The sequence below is a fragment of the Triticum urartu genome, chromosome 2 (assembly GCF_003073215.2).
Source record: "Triticum urartu cultivar G1812 chromosome 2, Tu2.1, whole genome shotgun sequence".
Taxonomy (NCBI): domain Eukaryota; kingdom Viridiplantae; phylum Streptophyta; class Magnoliopsida; order Poales; family Poaceae; genus Triticum; species Triticum urartu.
Window position 1 is genome coordinate 723,227,233 of NC_053023.1, and position 21,325 is coordinate 723,248,557.

The following is a 21,325-nucleotide window of genomic DNA, read 5'->3' on the forward strand; positions in this document are numbered from 1 at the left end:
AGTGTTGCACTTGCACCCCCATCTATCATCATGGTTCATGCATCTGGGTAGGCCCGCAGCCCGTACGTCCAGCCGTCCAGGGATATTCAGATCAACGCAGCATCGTTTACCACGCAGATCTTGTGCAGAGTTGTTGAGTGCCAACATGCCGTCGTGTTAGCTGTGTCCATTGCTTGATATGATCACCTACTAGACTAGTGCTAGCTGCAATTTGCATGGATGACATGATTCGCCGGGCCGGGCCGGGCATCATGCCATCATATTATCCGATGTCGTGGGCACTTTAATTTCCACCTATTCTCTCGAGATCCCGAACCAGGGCCACCGTGATACATTCTTCGTTGTTCGCTTATAGTACCTCTGCGAGCAATGAGCATAGTACAGAGTATAGACCAAACAATACAAATACGACTACGAATAATAATGGCAAGACATATAAGCAGATAAATAAGAAGCAATCTCTCAGGACCTAGCACAAGAAGTGTGCACGCGATGAGCTATTACAACTTGACAAGCCATATTTATGGGTCCTCAATACAATGGACGATATGCGAACTGAGCCTACCTCAGATCGATTGTTAAGTTTTTTGTGGTGGAATCAGCCTACTAGGATTCAATTTCTAGACTTGACACGATCCTGTCTGTTGAACATGTGTATATGTGCGTAGGTCTGGGTTTTGAATGCTGCACCTGTAGTGTCTCTCTCCTCTTGTATCTCCGTCCCAAAATTTTTGGCTCAGATTTGTCTAGATATGGATGTATCTAACACTAAAACGTAACTAGATACATCCGTATTTAGACAAATCTAAGACAAAAATTTTAGGACGGAGGGAATACTTATATTTTGGAAGACAAGACACCGGTCGCACCCTTTGTACCTATATATATGTGCCTAATGCACGGTCAATCAATTATCGATGCACAAAATCATTCTCTACATGGTATCTATCGCAAGTCGAGCCTCCTGCTTCCGCCAACCCTAGCCGCCGCCGCCGCCACCGCCCCACGCCGCCACCGCCACCACCTCCCCACGCGCGCCTCCCCTCCCCGCTCGTCCTCTCCTCCCCGCCGCGCCGCGCCGCGCTGCCCTCCCGCCTCGCCGTGCCTCTCCCACCGCCGCGCCGCCCTTCCACCGCCGCCCCCCTTCCCCAAACCCTCGCCGCCATGTCGTCCAACGCCTCCTCCATCTCCAACCCCTTCGCCGTGGACCCTGCTGAAATCCGCGACATCAACATCCAAGCACACGTCCCCGTCGTCCCCAATGCCTCCAACTCCACGTACTTCGCGTGGAAGACCTACTTCTCGTTGCTCTTCCGCGAGAACAACCTCGTGGATCATGTTGACGGCACCGTTGACTCCCGTGCCATGATGGACGACCCCGAGTGGACCGTGATCGACGCCACGATCATGCGGTGGTTCTTCACCATCATCTCCAAGGACCGGTTTCACACGGTCGTGAGTGCCGGTGACGACGCCCGTGCCATGTGGGTTAAGCTGAACGACCTCTTCACCGACAACAAGCTTCAGCGCCACGTTTTTTTGCAGTAGGAATTTTTTTACTGTCACCAGGATGAACAGTCCATTGATGACTACTGCCGCCGCCTGAAGACATTGGCGGATGAGCTCCGCGACATTGGGGCCAAGCTTGATGACGACCTTCTCCTCAGCATGCTCACCGCCAGCCTCAACGAGGACTTCGGCAACGTCGGCTCCAACCTCACCTTGATGCCGGAGCCCTCCTTCCCCAAGTTCGTGGGGTACTTGCGGTTGGAGGAGCGCCGGATGAAGGGGATCAAGAAGCGTGTGCAGCATCACGCCCTCGCCGCCGGCACCTCCCGTGGCGCCCCACCACCGGCCGCCCCACCCGCGTTGCGCCATCAGCCGCCGCCCCCCGCACCTCCGGGGTACTTCCCCCTGCCGCCTGCGCCTCCTTTCCCTCCCGCTGCCCCCCAGCAGCCAGGTGGCGGGCGCCGCGGCAACTGCCGCGAGGGCGGCCGCAAGCAGCAACAGGCGCCCGGGGGGGGGGGGGGGCTCGGCAGCAGCGGCAGCAGGCCACCCCTCCGTCGACGTACGACACCAACCCGTGGATCAACGTCGTCCATGCGTACTCGATGCCGGTCCCTCGGGCTCCCGCTCCGGGCATCCTTGGGCCTCGTCCGGTGAGCCACCAGGCCCTCTTCGCCGCGCAGAACGTCGCTCCCCATAGCGGCTATGGCGCCGCACCCCCGCCCGCGCCCGCCTACGGTGCCGCCACCGCGTCGGCCTACAGAGGGTTTTACCCTCCTTAGGTGCCGCTGCCGTGGGACCCATCCCTTCTCGCTGCTCTGCACTCTGCCTTGTCACCGAGTTCCTACGATGGTGAGGTGACTGGTACATGGACTCGGGCGCCACCGCTCACATGACTGCTCATCCCGGTAACCTCACATCCGCCACTCCTGTTCATACTCCCACTCGCGTCACCGTTGGTAACGGTTCCTCTCTACCCATTACACATGCCGATCATATGGCATTTCCTTGTACTTCTACTCCTGTTAACATGTCTAATGTTCTTGTGTCTCCTGACTTAGTCACTAATCTTGTTTCTGTTCGTCGACATGCTCGTGAGAATCCTATCACTGTTGAATTTGACGATATCAGCTTTTCTGTGAAGGACGCCCGTACGGATGGTACTCCACCGATGTGACAGCCCGGACGAGCTTTACCCGGTGCATCCCTCCGGCGCCACCACCACCCGTCGTCCCGCCGCCCTCGCTGCTAGTGTCGATCTTTGGCACGCCTGCCTCGGTCATCCCAACTCCACCGTTATGCGTCAGATTCTTCAGGGTTTTTCTTTCTCGTGTAATAAGGTTGACGACCACACTTGTGCCGTCTTGGCAAGCACGTCCGTCTTCCCTTTAGCGAGCCTACAAACATTTCCACCTTTCCGTTTTAGTTATTGCATAGTAATGTTTGTATGTCCCTGGTTGCGAGCAACACGGGTTACTTATACTATTTGGTGATATTGGATGATTTTTCTCATTATGTGTGGACATTCCCTCTTCTCACAAGTCCGACGCTCTTGCCACACTCACAGCCTTTTATTCATATGTCACCGCACAGTTTGGTTGTCCTATTCTTGCCTTGCAAACTAACAACGCCAAGGAGTTTGACAACGTCGCCGTCCGCAATCTTCTTGCGTCCCACGGCACCATCTTTCGACTCACTTGTCCCTACACGTCCCAGCAGAATGGTCGCGCCGAGCGCGTCATTTGCACTCTTAATGACTGTGTCCGCACGTTGCTCTTCCACTCCTATGTGCCTCCTCGGTTCTGGCCGGACGCGGTCGTGACCGCCAGCCTCCTTATTAACATTCGCCCGTGTCGCCCGCGCTGGAACTACACTCCTCACCAGCTCCTCTTCAGTGCGGTTCCATCTTATGATGGTCTTCGCATTTTCGGGTGTCTCTGTTATCCTAGCACCGCGTCTGTGGCGACCCGACCCGAATGGATCAAGCGCTCTGTGCTCAGGTGTCATCCCTGGATCAGTAATGCTGACACCACACAGTACATCAAAGGATTTATAGCAGAGTGGCAATCACACACTTATTACATCGTTGTCTCAAAGAGAACTTATTACAATAAAAATGGCTTAAGGCCATCTAATAACGATAAAAGCGGAAGACTCGGAAGATAAATGGGTCCATCAACTCCAACGGCATCACTGAGTATAGAACCACGACCTAAAAGCACCTTACTCGTCGTCTGAAAAGTCTGCAACATGAGAAGTTGCAGCCCGAAAACGGGTCAGCACATGGAATATGCTGGCAATGTAACACATAGAGAGTAACGGAATGAAACAGCTATACTACATGCATATATGGCTGGTGGAAAGCTCTATGGTTACAGTTTTGCGTAAAGCCAGTTTTTCCCTACTGCAAAGGAATAAATTTATTTAACTGTCATGGTAGTTGTTAAACATCGAGAATGGTTGACAGCATTCCGATCCCAATTAAGTAATTAAAACCCAACAACATTAATTAGAAGTAACATGATGAGATTCACATGATATTCAAGTACTAGATACTCAAGTTGTCCATAACCGGGGACACGGCTAATCATGATTAGTTTGTACACTCTGCAGAGGTTTGTGCACTTTTCCCCACATGACTCGATCGCCCCCATTTGGTTTCTCGCACTACATGGTGTTTGAGAAGACGGATGACCGAGACATAGTCTTTCAGAAGCGCAAGCACCTTACATGTGGGGTAGACCGTACCACCTACAACCCCTACATCTGCTAGTCCACCCCGTAAGAGTTCGCACAACTTAGTCAACTATGCCAGAGCCCATAGTAACATGTGGCTGCACACGGAAGTTACTAGCATGAATTATCTTATGATCCCTTTGAGCCTGGGTGGCGGTCCAAAAAAACAGGTAAGTCCTGATAGACATCAGGTGCCTCAATCCACCCAGATGTGTGTTTAAGTGGCCACCTTAGATAAACCATTAAAATTATCAACTCACATCTGTCATGGATATCACTCACCCAATCCACGTCTACTAGCATAGCATGGCATAATAAGCAAACGTAGAAGTAACTCCCAAAGGTTTCATAATAATACAGGTGATAGGTACTACCTCATCTACTTCCCATCCCACAGTTTAATTAGATCCTAATCATGCAATGTGAGAGGATTGATCTAATGCAATAAAACATGGATTGTAGAAAAGGTATGGTCAAAGTGTTACTTGCCTTGCTGATGATCCGCGAGACCTAGGGTTTCGAAGTAACAAGCGGCGCAATCCGGGTGATCTATCGCAGACAACAACAAGCACACAATAAGCACTCATCTAATGCACAGGTAAAACTCGAACAAGAGAATGAACCAGAAAGTTCAACTTAAGAACTCCGGTTGCAAAGAAAGAATGAACCGAACAAAGAAACGGAAAACAAATGGCGGAAGAAAACAACTCGGTTCTAGCAAGTTGAAACTAGGTCAAATTTTACTGTAGCAAGGCTTGTTCAAGTTGATTAGTCGGATCGGCGGTTTCGAAATGAAACTCCAGGCGCTTGAATCACCTGATTCCGAAAAACGAGCGTGAAGAAAGACTAGAACGAAGATCGGATCTGAGATCACGATCGCGGAATAAATCAGACGAAAAGAAAGAGACGAACGGTTAAACGAACGGGCGTCGTTAACCGGGAATAATCGGTGGTCACGTTCGTTGAGACAAGCGGTCCGAAAGAAGAACGAAAACCGATCTAGGGTTTTCAGAAAAGAAAATTGAAACAAAGAACGAAAGAAATCCGGAACGGTTAAGAAAGAACCGGAATGGTTTAGAAGAAAAACTGAACCGAGGGGAGAAAAAGAGACGCGGCGCGGGACAACCTCGGCGAGGCTCCGGCGAACGGCGGCGACGGCGGCTATAGGGCGGCGGCGGCGGCTATAGGGCGGCGGCGGCAGGTGAGGGGCGCGGGGTGGGGCGCGGCTAAGGAGGAGAGGGGCTTGGGATTGATGTGAGGAGAGGGGGGGTTTGGGGTGTATTTATATAGGTGGGGGGGATTACTTGGGGTAGGGGGCAAGCAAAAGAGGGAAAACAAAACAAGGAAAGGGGGGGGGCTAACCGGCCTAGAGGCCCTCTGGGACTCGGCCTAGAGCGAGGGAGGCGGCGGCCTGGCGCTGCGCCTGGCGCGCGCGCTGGCTGGGGAGGCGGCCGGCTGGCTGGGCCTTTGGCCCGGCTGGCCTTGGTCCTTTTTTTTGACTGGATTCGCGTGCAGAAAAAACAAAAGAAAACTAAACTAAACGAACTCCAAAATTACTAAAGTAAATTTTCCCCGACTCCTAAAAATGAGTCGAACAAAATGAACTTTTCTCCGGACCTAGAATGCAATTTTTTTGAAAACGCGCATTTTTCCCTATCCAAATAAAAACCAAACAAAACTCCGGCAAAACCAAAATTGGATTTTTCATTAAATCTTCATTTTTCCTAAATTTGGGAAAGTCATATTATTCCCTCTCTCATTTTTTTAATATTGGAAAAATAATTGAAGATGAATTAAATAAATCAAATGATCCTCTTTTTCCAAAATTTGAGAGAACTCAAATATGAAAATAACGAAATCTCCAACTCTCTCCGTGGGTCCTTGAGTTGCGTGAAATTTCTAGGATCGACCAAAATGCAAGAAAATATGATATGCATGATGATCTAATGTATAACATTCCAAATTGCAAATTTGGGATGTTACAAACCTACCCCCCTTAAGATGAATCTCGCCCTCGAGATTCGGGTTGGCTAGAAAATAGGTGAGGGTGGTCCTTGAGCAAATCTTCTTCTCTTTCCCAGGTGGCTTCATCCTCTGAGTGGTGGTTCCACTGAACTTTGCAAAACTTGATAACTTTGCTGCGGGTAACTCTGCTGGCATAATCGAGAATCTTGACTGGCTTCTCCTCATACGTTAAGTCGTCCTTCAACTGAATCGCTTCGAGTGGCACGGTATCTCTTAGTGGTACCTCCGCCATCTCGGCATGGCATTTCTTCAGCTGAGAAACATGGAATACATCATGAACTCCTGACAGCTCCTCTGGTAATTCCAACTTATAAGCGACTTCTCCCATACGTTGCAAGATCTTATACGGTCCAACGAAACGCGGTGCTAACTTTCCCTTAACTCCAAAGCGCTTAACTCCTCGAAGTGGGGATACTCGAAGATAAACCCTGTCTCCGGTTTCGTAAACTGTCTCCTTGCGTTTAGAATCTGCGTAGCTCTTCTGCCTGGACTGGGCTACCTTGAGCCTATCGCGAATCAACTTAACTTTCCGTTCAGACTCTTTAATCAAATCTGGCCCAAAGAATTGACGGTCTCCAACTTCGTCCCATGACAACGGTGTCCTGCACCTCCTTCCGTATAAAGCTTCGAAAGGTGCCATCTTCAAACTGGTTTGGTAACTGTTGTTATAAGAAAACTCCGCATACGGCAAGTTATCGTCCCAGCTAGATCCATAATCTAGGGCACAAGCTCTCAGCATATCTTCCAAAATCTGATTGACTCTCTCGGTTTGTCCATCTGTCTGCGGATGAAAAGCTGTGCTGAACTCTAGTCTGGTTCCTAAAGTTTCATGCAACGGATTCCAAAATTTTGAGGTAAATTGAGTTCCTCTATCTGATACGATACTCCTCGGAACTCCATGCAAACAAATGATCCTAGTCATGTATATCTTTGCCAACTTAGCACTGGTGTAAGTGGTCTTAACTAGAATAAAATGTGCTACCTTCGTCAAACGATCAACTACTACCCATATTGAGTCATAGCCTGATTTCGTTCTGGGTAGTCCTGTGTTAAAATCCATGCCTATCTTATCCCACTTCCATTCGAGTATCGGCAATGGTTATAACAATCCTGCTGGTTTCTGATGCTCTGCCTTTACTCTCTGACAAACGTCACAAACTTCTACATATGCTGCAATATCCTTCTTCATTCCGGTCCACCAGAATGTTTCCTTCAAATCCAAATACATCTTGGTATTCCCTAGGTGAATCGAATACGGTGAATCATGTGCCTCGTGCAAAATCAACTTCCTGATCTCCGGGTCATTGGGCACATAAACACGGTCCTCAAACCATAAGGTATCGTGCTCATCCTCACGAAATCCCTTTGCTTTTCCTTCGCTCAATTTCTCTTTTAAAGCAGCAATCTCCTTGTCAGATTTCTGAGCTTCTCTGATCTTATCCATCAATGTTGACTGAATCTCCAATGCTGCTACATAGCCTCTTGGAACTATTTCCAAACATAGCTCACGAAGGTTTTCTGCTAACTCCTTTGGTACTTCTCCCGTCACTAGGGTGTTGACATGGCTCTTACGGCTCAATGCGTCAGCTACTACATTAGCTTTTCCGGGATGGTAATGCAATCTCATGTCATAATCCTTGATGAGCTCCAACCATCTCCTTTGTCTGAGGTTCAACTCCTTCTGCGTGAAAATGTACTTCAAACTCTTGTGATCCGTGTACACCTCACAATGATTTCCAATGAGGAAATGTCTCCACGTTTTCAATGCATGCACTACGGCTGCTAACTCCAAATCATGCGTGGCATAATTCAATTCATGAGGCTTCAGTTGCCATGAAGCATACGAAACAACTCTTCCTTCCTGCATAAGCACTGCTCCAAGTCCTCGACGTGAAGCGTCGCAATACACCTCATAATCCTTGGTCTGATCTGGCAAAATCAATACTGGTGAGGTAACCAAGCGTTTCTTCAATTCCTGGAAACTAGCCTCACACTCCTCAGTCCATTTGAACTTAGTATCCTTCTTCAACAATTCAGTCATAGGCTTTGCAATTTTTGAAAAGTTCTCAATGAATCTCCGGTAGTATCCTGCGAGTCCAAGAAAACTCCGGATCTCTCCAACTGTCGTTGGTGATTCCCATTCAGTTACGGTCTCAACCTTAGTGGGGTCAACTGCTATACCTTCTCCGGATATAACGTGCCCGAGGAATCCAACTTCCTTCAACCAAAACTCACATTTGCTGAATTTGGCGTATAACTGATGTCCCCTTAGCTTCTCCAAAACCAAACGCAAATGTTCCTTATGCTCCTCTTCATTCTTTGAATAAACCAGGATATCATCTATGAAAACTACGACGAACTTATCCAAAAACTCCATAAACACTTTGTTCATCAGGTTCATAAAATAGGCAGGTGCGTTAGTCAATCCAAATGACATAATGGTATACTCATACAGTCCATATCTTGTGGTGAATGTTGTCTTAGGTATATCCTGCTCTCGAATCTTCAACTGATGGTACCCTGATCGCAAATCGATCTTGGAAAACACTTTAGCTCCCTGCAACCGATCAAACAGATCATTGATCATTGGTAGTGGGTACTTATTCTTGATGGTTACTTCATTCAATCCCCGATAATCTACAACCATCCTTAATGATCCATCCTTCTTTTCCACTAGAAGTACGGGTGATCCCCAAGGCGAAGAACTTGGGCGAATGTAACCTTTATCCAATAACTCCTTAATCTGATTCTTAATTTCCACCAAATCCTTTGCTGGCATCCGGTACGGTTGCTTCGATATTGGGCCTGTACCTGGCAATAACTCAATCAAGAATTCTATGTCCCTATCCGGTGGCATTCCTGGCAATTCCTCAGGAAATACATCAGGAAAATCCTTTACCACTGGTACTTCTTCTTGCACAACTCCTGTTAGGCAGTTTACTTGTGTCCTGTTTGGCACATGCCTGGATACATACTTGATCCTTCTTCCTTCTGGTGTGGTAAGCAAAATTGTCTTACTGGCGCAATCGATGTTTCCTCCATACATCGACAACCAATCCATGCCTAATATCACATCCAATCCTTGAGATTCCAATACTATTAGGTCTGAGGGAAACACATAGTTACCAATCCTTAATGGTAACCAATCACACCATCGTCTAGCCATAAACTCCGCTCTTGGTGAGCTTACTAACATGGGTGACCTAAGGGCTTGGGTTGGCAGGTTATATTTATCCACAAATCCCCTTGATATGTATGAATGCGATGCACTAGTATCAAAAAGAACGAGTGCGGTAAATGACTTAATCAAAAATTTACCGATTACTGCATCAGGCTGATCTTCAACCTCCTCCACATTAACGTGGTTCACCTGTCCCCTATTGAAAGGGTTCGGCTTTTTCCCAGAGCTTCCATTGCCATTTCCATTCTGGCCTTCAGGACATTCATTGGCATAATGTCCGGTCTTGGAACACTTGAAACAAGTGACTTGACTCAGGTCTCTCTTGGTTGGGGTCGATGGGGTGGTCCGGTTCTGGCCGTTGCTTCCTCCATTCCCATTACCATTCTTGTGGCCATTATGGTTGTGCGAACTACCCCCTCCATGGGTATGCTGAAACTGAAATCCCGGTTTAGGGGTAAAACGGGGCTTCTGCTGGGCTCCAGAGTTATACTTCCCCTGTCCATACTTCCTCTTACGGTTCTCAATCTGCTGTTGTTTTCCTTCAATCATGATGGCACGATCTACCAACTCCTGGTAGTTGTTGAAACTCGCTACCATCAACTTCATGCTTAGTTCATCATTCAGTCCTTCTAGAAACTTCTCCTGCTTAGCTGCATCCGTAGCAACGTCATCTGGGGCATAACGTGCTAACTTGCTGAAATCGTCAACGTACTGGCCAACTGTCCTTCCTCCTTGGCGTAAATTGCGAAACTCACGCTTCTTCATGGCCATAGCTCCTGCTGAAACATGGGCAGTGCGGAAAGCTTGCTGAAACTGATCCCATGTGACAGTGTCAACTGGGTAAGTGGCTGTGAAATTCTCCCACCATGCTGCCGCGGGTCCGTCAAGCTGATGTGCGGCAAACTTCACTTTCTCACCATCTGTGCATCCTGCAGTGGTCAACTCCCTTCCTATCTTGCGAAGCCAATCGTCTGCTACTATTGGCTCGGTGCTACTGGAAAACACCGGCGGATTCAGCCTAAGGAAACGGGCTAAGTGGTCAATAAGTGGTGGTGGTGGTGGGTTGTTGTTGTTGTTCTGCTGGTTCTGAACTAACATCTGCATCAATTGATTCTGCTGCTGGATCAACTGAGTGAGCTTCGGTGGGAATCCATTGTCACGTCTCGGGGGCATCTGAGGGTTTAGAAAAGACGAGAATTAAGAATAGAGTGAGGTCTAAAGGGAAAACACTACCCCAATGCACATGAGCAAATGCACACAAAATCACTTCATTCAAATCAAACAAGGGCTTACAATCGATCTAAAACTATCGCAAAAGTGCTCGAACTGTTGTGTTTACAGGGGGAAATGCTACTACTATCTGGTGGTCATCTAGAAATTTGAACCGGTGGAAGACTCCATGATATCTGCTCCAGCTTCGTCTTCAAAGTCGGGTTCACTTGGATCCAAATCGGTGTCGTCGATGATGATGTAGTTGTCCGGACATGCGACGTACTCGTCTTCCTCCTTTAATGCTAACTTCCTCTTGAGTTCTTCAATCTCCTGCTTAAGATCGCCATTGTGTCTTGCTAGAGCTACGATCTCGTCCATGTAGTCCTTGCGTGTAGACTTCAGTTCTCCTTCTAGCTCGATGATCCTTGCCTTCACATTCTTCAACTCTATCATATCATTGCACATCTGGTTCTCGTGGCGTCGAATGTGCTGGTTTAACTCCTGGATGAAAGATGCAATGGATCTATCCTTCTTGGTGCTGACTAACTCCCATTGTTCATCTCGGTGTCCGCAAATCTGGTAGATAGTGTCCTTAAGGTCTTCTTGGTAAACTTCTCCAATGCGTCCTATGGTGATATGAGCTGCCATGCTCCTTCCCAGACTCCAGGTTGGTGCATTGAAAACACTATCTATGGGCTTCGTGATTGGCGCGAATGTCCTTCCTGAAACGTGAGCTTGAATCTTCCAGCGCTCCTCTTCAGGCAGAGTGGCATTGAAGGTTCCCGTGAAGCTTGGTAATCCAATGTTTAGGTACTTGGTGACTTCCTTCAGGTGAAATCCAAATGGTGTGCCTTCATCCAGTTGAGCGTACTTAATCTTCCCGTTCGTCATCCTAAAAGAGTAGAAAAGATGAGGAGTTAGAAAATGAGAAGAGAATGGTGTTCTATGGCTTTAACTTAGTGGTCGTGTCCTATAGTCAGCGTGTGCTCTGATACCATCTCTGTGGCGACCCGACCCGAATGGATCAAGCGCTCTGTGCTCAGGTGTCATCCCTGGATCAGTAATGCTGACACCACACAGTACATCGAAGGATTTATAGCAGAGTGGCAATCACACACTTATTACATCGTTGTCTCAAAGAGAACTTATTACAATAAAAATGGCTTAAGGCCATCTAATAACGATAACAGCGGAAGACTCGGAAGATAAATGGGTCCATCAACTCCAACGGCATCACTGAGTATAGAACCACGACCTAAAAACACCTTACTCGTCGTCTGAAAAGTCTGCAACATGAGAAGTTGCAGCCCGAAAACGGGTCAGCACATGGAATATGCTGGCAATGTAACACATAGAGAGTAATGGAATGAAACAGCTATACTACATGCATATATGGCTGGTGGAAAGCTCTATGGTTACAGTTTTGCATAAAGCCAGTTTTTCCCTACTGCAAAGGAATAAATTTATTTAACTATCATGGTAGTTGTTAAACATCGAGAATGGTTGACAGCATTCCGATCCCAATTAAGTAATTAAAACCCAACAACATTAATTAGAAGTAACATGATGAGATTCACATGATATTCAAGTACTAGATACTCAAGTTGTCCATAACCGGGGACACGACTAATCATGATTAGTTTGTACACTCTGCAGAGGTTTGCGCACTTTTCCCCACATGACTCGATCGCCTCCATTTGGTTTCTCGCACTACATGGTGTTTGAGAAGACGGATGACCGAGACATAGTCTTTCAGAAGCGCTAGCACCTTACATGTGGGGTAGACCGTACCACCTACAACCCCTACATCTGCTAGTCCACCCCGTAAGAGTTCGCACAACTTAGTCAACTATGCCAGAGCCCATAGTAGCATGTGGCTGCACACGGAAGTTTCTAGCATGAATATCTTATGATCCCTTTGAGCCTGGGTGGCGGTCCGAAAAAAAACAGGCAAAGTCCTGATAGACATCAGGTGCCTCAATCCACCCAGATGTGTGTTTAAGTGGCCACCTTAGATAAACCATTAAAATTATCAACTCACATCTGTCATGGATATCACTCACCCAATCCACGTCTACTAGCATAGCATGGCATAATAAGCAAACGTAGAAGTAACTCCCAAAGGTTTCATAATAATACAGGTGATAGGTACTACCTCATCTACTTCCCATCCCACAGTTTAATTAGATCCTAATCATGCAATGTGAGAGGATTGATCTAATGCAATAAAACATGGGTTGTAGAAAAGGTATGATCAAAGTGTTACTTGCCTTGCTGATGATCCGCGAGACCTAGGGTTTCGAAGTAACAAGCGGCGCAATCCGGGTGATCTATCGCAGACAACAACAAGCACACAATAAGCACTCATCTAATGCACAGGTAAAACTCGAACAAGAGAACGAACCAGAAAGTTCAACTTAAGAACTCCGGTTGCAAAGAAAGACGAACCGAACAAAGAAACAGAAAACAAACGGCGGAAGAAAACAACTCGGTTCTAGCAAGTTGAAACTAGGTCAAATTTTACTGTAGCAAGGCTTGTTCAAGTTGATTAGTCGGATCGGTGGTTTCGAAACGAAACTCCAGGCGCTTGAATCACCTGATTCCGAAAAACGAGCGGGAAGAAAGACTAGAACGAAGATCGGATCTGAGATCACGATCGCGGAATAAATCAGACGAAAAGAAAGAGACGAATGGTTAAACGAACGGGCGTCGTTAACCGGGAATAATCGGAGATCACGTTCGTTGAGACGAACGGTCCGAAAGAAGAACGAAAACCGATCTAGGGTTTTCGGAAAAGAAAACCGAAACAAAGAACGAAAGAAAACCGGAACGGTTAAGAAAGAACCGGAACGGTTTAGAAGAAAAACTGAACCGAGGGGAGAAAAAGAGACGCGGCGCGGGACAACCTCGGCGAGGCTCCGGCGAACGGCGGCGACGGCGGCTATAGGGCGGCGGCGGGTGAGGGGCGCGGGTGGGGCGCAGCTAAGGAGGAGAGGGGCTTGGGATTGATGTGAGGAGAGGGGGGGTTTGGGGTGTATTTATATAGGTGGGGGGGATTACTTGGGGTAGGGGGCAAGCAGAAGAGGGAAAACAAAACAAGGAAAGGGGGGGGCTAACCGGCCTAGAGTCCCTCTGGGACTCGGCCTAGAGCGAGGGAGGCGGTGGCCTGGCGCTGCGCCTGGCGCGCGCGCTGGCTGGGGAGGCGGCCAGCTGGCTGGGCCTTTGCCCGGCTGGCCTTGGTCCTTTTTTTTGACTGGATTCGCGCGTAGAAAAAACAAAAGAAAACTAAACTAAACGAACTCCAAAATTACTAAAGTAAATTTTCCCCGACTCCTAAAAATGAGTCGAACAAAATGAACTTTTCTCTGGACCTAGAATGCAATTTTTTTGAAAACGCGCATTTTTCCGTATCCAAATAAAAAGCAAACAAAACTCCGGCAAAACCAAAATTGGATTTATTCATTAAATCTTCATTTTTCCTAAATTTGGGAAAGTCATATTATTCCCTCTCTCATTTTTTTGATATTGGAAAAATAATTGAAGATGAATTAAATAAATCAAATGATCCTCTTTTTCCAAAATTTGAGAGAACTCAAATATGAAAATAACGAAATCTCCAACTCTCTCCGTGGGTCCTTGAGTTGCGTGAAATTTCTAGGATCGACCAAAATGCAAGAAAATATGATATGCATGATGATCTAATGTATAACATTCCAAATTGCAAATTTGGGATGTTACAGCGTCCACTGCTCCTCACAAACTCGCTCCCAGGTCGCTTCCTTGCATCTTCCTTAGATCCTCCCAACACCAAAGGTTACCGGTGCTATGATCCAGTGTCCCACCGCGTTTTCACTTCGCGGCATGTGTACTTTGATAAGCTGGTGTTCCCGTTTCAGCAAGTACCGTCACCCTCGGCATCTCCCGCGGCGCAGTTCGCCCCCGCCTCCACCTCTCGCAAACCGCCCAGCTGCGCACTGGGCTCGGCCCTGCCTGCGCTCCCCGCGCCGGCGGCCCCCGTCGCCGCGGCCGCACCTCTCACCAGTGTGGTCACTCAGGCTCGGACTGGGACACTTCGTCCTAGCACGCGCTACACGTCTGATGAGTACGCTTGTGTTGCGTCTACCTCGACACTGTCTCCGCTCCCCACCTCCGCTTGCGCAGCCCTTCGGGATCTGAACTGGCTAGCTGCGATGCGTGGGGAGTTTGACGCCCTGCAGCACAACCGTACGTGGCAGCTTGTTCCGTGGCCTCCCCGTGCCAATGTCATCACTGGCAAGTGGGTCTTCCGCCACAATACTCGCCCCGACGGCTCTCTTGGGCGCTACAAGGTGCGTTGGGTTGTGCGCGGCTTCCGCTAGCGTGCCGGCGTGGACTTCACCGACACATTTTCCCCGGTTGTCAAACCGGGCATGATTCGCGCGGTTCTTCAGCTTGCTGTTTCTCGCGCCTGGCCAGTTCACCAGCTCGATGTATCCAATGCTTTCTTGCATGTCCATCTCGACGAGTAGGTCTTCTGTCGGCAGCCTACTGGTTTCGTTGACACCGACTATCCGTACCAGTGTGCTTGCTCTCCCGTTCTCTCTACGGGTTGAAGCAGGCACCTCAGGCCTGGTACCAGCGGATCGTGGCCTTCCTTCAGCAGCAGGGGTTCCGGTCCACACGGTCCAATGCCTCCTAGTTTGTTTATCACCAGGGCACCGCCACCGCGTACCTCCTCCTGTATGTCGACGACATCATCCTGACTGCATCCTCGCCAGCGCTCCTTCAGCAGATCACAGCTCGCCTCGGCACCGAGTTCGCCCTCAAGGACTTGGGGGCTCTCCACTACTTCCTCGGCATCGAGGTTGTGCGCCGGGCCACCGGCTTCTTTCTGCACTAGTAGAAGTATGCCTACGAGCTTCTGGAGAGAGCGGGCATGCTTAACTGCAAGCCTGCTTCTACGCCTGCCTGCTCTTCAGTACCTCATGCTGACGCGCCCGGACATTCAGTACGATGTCCAACATGTGTGCCTTCATATGCATGCTCCTCGTGGTACTCATTGGGCTCTGGTGAAACATATTATTCGGTACATACGTGGCACCACTGCTATGGGTCTTGATATGTCTCCAACATATCTACAATTTTTTATTGTTCCATGCTATATTATATTCTCTTTTGGACATTATTGGACTTTATTATACACTTTTATATTATTTTTGGGACTAACCTATTAACCGGAGCCCAGCCCAGAATTGCTGTTTTTTGCCTATTTCAGAGTTTCGCCGAAAAAAGTATCAAACGGAGTCCAAACGGAATGAAACCTTCGGGAACGTGATTTTTGGAACGAACGTGACACAGAGGACTTGGACCCTACGTTAAGAAAGCTACCAGGAAGGCACGAGGTTGGGGGGGGGCGCCTACCCCCCAGGCGCGCCCTCCACCCTCATGGGGCCCACGTTGCTCCACCGACGTACTTCTTCCTCCTATATATACCTACGTACCCCCAAACTACCAGATACGGAGCCAAAAACCTAATTCCACTGCCGCAGCCTTCTATAGCCATGAGATCCCATCTTGGGCCTTTTCCGGAGCTCCACCGGAGGGGGCATCGATCACGGAGGGCTTTTACACCAAAACCATAGCCTCTCCGATGATGTGTGAGTAGTTTACCTCAGACCTTCGGGTCCATAGTTATTAGCTAGATGGCTTCTTCTCTCTCTTTGGATCTCAATACAAAGTTCTCCACGATTCTCGTGGAGATCTATTCGATGTAATCTTCTTTTGCGGTGAGTTTGTTGAGACCGATGAATTGTGGGTTTATGATCAAGTTTATCTATGAACAATATTTGAATCTTCTCTGAATTCTTTTATGTATGATTGGTTATCTTTGCAAGTCTCTTCGAATTACCAGTTTGGTTTGGCCTACTAGATTGATCTTTCTTGCAATGGGAGAAGTGCTTAGCTTTGGGTTCAATCTTGCGGCGTCCTTTCCCAGTGACAGTAGGGGCAGCAAGGCACGTATTGTATTGTTGCCATCGAGGATAACAAGATGGGGTTTATATCATATTGCATGAGTTTATCCCTGTATGTCATGTCATCTTACTTAAAGCGTTACTCTGTTCCTTTGAACGTAATACTCTAGATGCATGCTGGATAGCGGTCGATGAGTGGAGTAATAGTAGTAGATGCAGGCAGGAGTCGGTCTACTTGTCTCGGACATGATGTCTATATACATGATCATACCTAGATATTCTCATAACTATGCTCAATTCTGTCAATTGCTCAACAGTAATTTGTTTACCCACCGTAATGAAGGAAATATGCCCTAGAGGCAATAATAAAGTTATTATTGTCGGAAATATGCCCTAGAGGCAATAATAAAATGGTTATTATTATATTTCCTTGTTCATGATAATTGTCTATTGTTCATGCTATAATTGTGTTATCCAGAAATCGTAATACATGTGTGAATACATAGACCACAACACGTCCCTAGTGAGCCTCTAGTTGACTAGCTCGTTGATCAAAAGATAGTCATGGTTTCCTGACTATGGACATTAGATGTCATTGATAATGGGATCACATCATTAGGAGAATGATGTGATGGACAAGACCCAATCCTAAGCATAGCTCAAAGATCGTGTAGTTCGTTTGCTAGAGCTTTTCCGAATGTCAAGTATCATTTCCTTAGACCATGAGATTGTGCAACTCCCGGATGCCGTAGGAGTGCTTCGGGTGTACCAAACGTCACAACGTAACTGGGTGACTATAAAGGTGCACTACGGATATCTCCGAAAGTGTCTGTTGGGTTGGCACGAATCGAGACTGGGATTTGTCACTCCGTATGATGGAGAGGTATCTCTGGGCCCACTCGGTAATGCCTCATCATAATGAGCTCAATGTGACCAAGTGGTTGATCATGGGATCATGCATTACGGTACGAGTAAAGTGACTTGCCAGTAACGAGATTGAACGAGGTATTGGGATACCGACGATCGAGTCTCGGGCGAGTAACGTACCGATTGACAAAGGGAATTGTATACGGGATTGATTGAATCCTCGACATCGTGGTTCATCCGATGAGATCATCGAGGAGCATGTGGGAGCCAACATGGGTATCCAGATCCGCTGTTGGTTATTGACCGGAGAGTCGTCTCGGTCATGTCTGCGTGTCTCCCGAACCCATAGGGTCTACACACTTAAGGTTCGGTGACGCTAGGGTTGAAGAGATATTAATATGCGGTAACCTAAAAGTTGTTTGGAGTCTCGGATGAGATCCCAGACGTCACGAGGAGTTCCGGAATGGTCCGGAGGTGAAGAATTATATATATATGGAAGTCCAGTTTCGGCCATCGGGAAAGTTTCGGGGGTCACTGGTATTGTACCGGGACCACCGAAAGGGTCTCGTGGGTCCACCGGGTGGGGCCACCTATCCCGGAGGGCCCCATGGACTGAAGTGGGTAAGGGAACCAGCCCCTAGTGGGCTGGTGTGCCCCCCTTGGGCCTCCCCCTGCGCCTAGGGTTGGAAACCCTAGGGGTGGGGGGCGCCCCACTTGGCTTGGGGGGCAAGCCACCCCCCTTGGCCGCCCCTCCCCTTGAGATCCAATCTCTAGGGCCGGCGCCCCCCTAGGGGCCCTATATATAGTGGGGGGAGGGAGGGCAGCCGCACCAAGCCCCTGGCGCCTCCCTCTTCCTCCCGTGACACCTCTCCCTCTCGCTGAGCTTGGCGAAGCCCTGCCGAGATCACCGTTGCTTCCACCACCACGTCGTCGTGCTGCTGGATCTCCATCAACCTCTCCTTCCCCCTTGCTGGATCAAGAAGAAGGGGACGTATTCCCAACCGTACGTGTGTTGAACGCGGAGGTGTCGTCCGTTCAGCGCTGGGTCATCGGTGATTTGGATCACGACGAGTACGACTCCATCAACCCCGTTCTCTTGAACGCTTCCGCTCGCGATCTACAAGGGTATGTAGATGCACTCCCCTTTCCCTCGTTGCTAGATAACTCCATAGATTGATCTTGGTGATGCGTAGAAAATTTTAAATTCTGCTACGTTCCCCAACGGTGGCATCATGAGCTAGGTCTATGCGTAGTTTCTATGCACGAGTAGAACACAAAGCAGTTGTGGGCGTCGATATTGTCAATTTACTTGCCGTTACTAGTCTTATCTTGATTCGGCGGCATCGTGGGATGAAGCGGCCCGGACCGACCTTACACGTACGCTTACGTGAGACTGGTTCCACCGACTGACATGCACTAGTTGCATAAGGTGGCTAGTGGGTGTCTGTCTCTCCCACTTTAGTCGGATCGGATTCGATGAAAAGGGTCCTTATGAAGGGTAAATAGAAATTGGCATATCACGTTGTGGTTTTGGCGTAGGTAAGAAACGTTCTTGCTAAGAAACCTATAGCAGCCACGTAAAAATTTGCAACAACAATTAGAGGACGTCTAACTTGTTTTTGCAGCATGTGCCGTGTGATGTGATATGGCCAAAAAGGATGTGATGAATGATATATGTGATGTATGAGATTGATCATGTTCTTGTAATAGGAATCACGACTTGCATGTCGATGAGTATGACAACCAGCAGGAGCCATAGGAGTTGTCTTAATTTATTTATGACCTGCGTGTCAACATATAACGTCATGTAATTACTTTACTTTATTGCTAAACCGTTAGCCATAGTAGTAGAAGTAATAGATGACGAGACAACTTCATGAAGACACGATGATGGAGATCATGGTGTCATGCCGGTGACGACGATGATCATGGCACCCCGAAGATGGAGATCATAAGGAGCTAAATGATATTGGCCATATCATGTCACTATTTGATTGCATGTGATGTTTATCATGTTTTACATCTTATTTGCTTAGAACGACGGTAGCTTAAATAAGATGATCCCTCGCACTAAATTCAAGAAAGTGTTCCCCCTAACTGTGCACCGTTGCGAAGGTTCGTTGTTTCGAAGCACCACGTGATGATCGGGTGTGATAGATTCTAACGTTCGAATACAATGGGTGTAAGCCAGATTTGCACACGCAATACACTTAGGTTGACTTGACGAGCCTAGCATGTACAGACATGGCCTCGGAACACGGAAGACCGAAAGGTCGAGCATGAGTCGTATAGAAGATATGATCAACATGAAGATGTTCACCGATGTTGACTAGTCCGTCTCACGTGATGATCGGACACGGCCTAGTCGACTCGGATCATGTTTCACTTAGATGACAAGAGGGATGTCTATCTGAGTGGGAGTTCATTGAATAATTTGATTAGATGAACTTAATTATCATGAACTTAGTCTAAAATCTTTGCAATATGTCTTGTAGATCAAATGGCCCACGCTAATGTTGCCCTCAACTTCAACGCGTTCCTAGAGAAAACCAAGCTGAAAGATGATGGCAGCAACTATACGGACTGGGTCCGGAACCTGAGGATCATCCTCATAGCTGTCAAGAAAGATTATGTCCTAGAAGCACCGCTAGGTGACGCACCCATCCCAGAGAACCAAGACGTTATGAACGCTTGGCAGTCACGTGCTGATGATTACTCCCTCGTTCAGTGCGGCATGCTTTACAGCTTAGAACCGGGGCTCCAAAAGAGTTTTGAGCAACACAGAGCATATGAGATGTTCGAAGAGCTGAAAATGGTTTTCCAAGCTCATGCCCGGGTCGAGAGATATGAAGTCTCCTACAAGTTCTTCAGTTGTAAGATGGAGTAAAATAGTTCTGTCAGTGAGCACATACTCAAAATGTCTGGGTTGCACAACTGCTTGACTCAGCTGGGAGTTAATCTCCCGGATGACGCGGTCATTGACAGAATCCTTCAGTCGCTTCCACCGAGCTACAAGAGCTTTGTGATGAACTTCAATATGCGGGGGATGCAAAAGACCATTCCTGAGGTATATTCAATGCTGAAATCAGCGGAGGTGGAGATCAAAAAGGAACATCAAGTGTTGATGGTGAATAAAACCACTAAGTTTAAGAAAGGCAAGGGTAAGAAGAACTTCAAGAAGGACGGCAAGGGGGTTGCCGCGCCCGGTAAGCTAGCTGCCGGGAAGAAGCCAAAGAATGGACCCAAGCCCGAGACTGAGTGTTTTTATTGCAAGGGAAGTGGTCACTGGAAGCGGAACTGCCCCAAATACTTAGCGGACAAGAAGGCCGGCAACACTAAAGGTATATGTGATATACATGTGATTGATGTGTACCTTACCAGTACTCGTAGTAGCTCCTGGGTATTTGATACCGGTGCGGTTGCTCACATTTGTAACTCAAAGCAGGAGCTGCGGAATAAGCGGAGACTGGCGAAGGACGAGGTGACGATGCGCGTCGGGAATGGTTCCAAGGTCGATGTGATCGTCGTCGGCACGCTACCTCTACATTTACTTATGGAATTAATTTTAAACCTCAATAATTGTTATTTAGTGCAGCTTTGAGCATGAACATTGTATCAGGATCTCGTTTAATTCGAGATGGCTACTCATTTAAATCCGAGAATAATGGTTGTTCTATTTATATGAGAGATATGTTTTATGGTCATGCCCCGCTGGTGAATGGTTTATTATTAATGAATCTCGAGCGTAATGTTACACATATTCATAGTGTGAATACCAAAAGATGTAAGGTTGATAATGATAGTCCCACATACTTGTGGCACTGCCGCCTTGGTCACATAGGTGTCA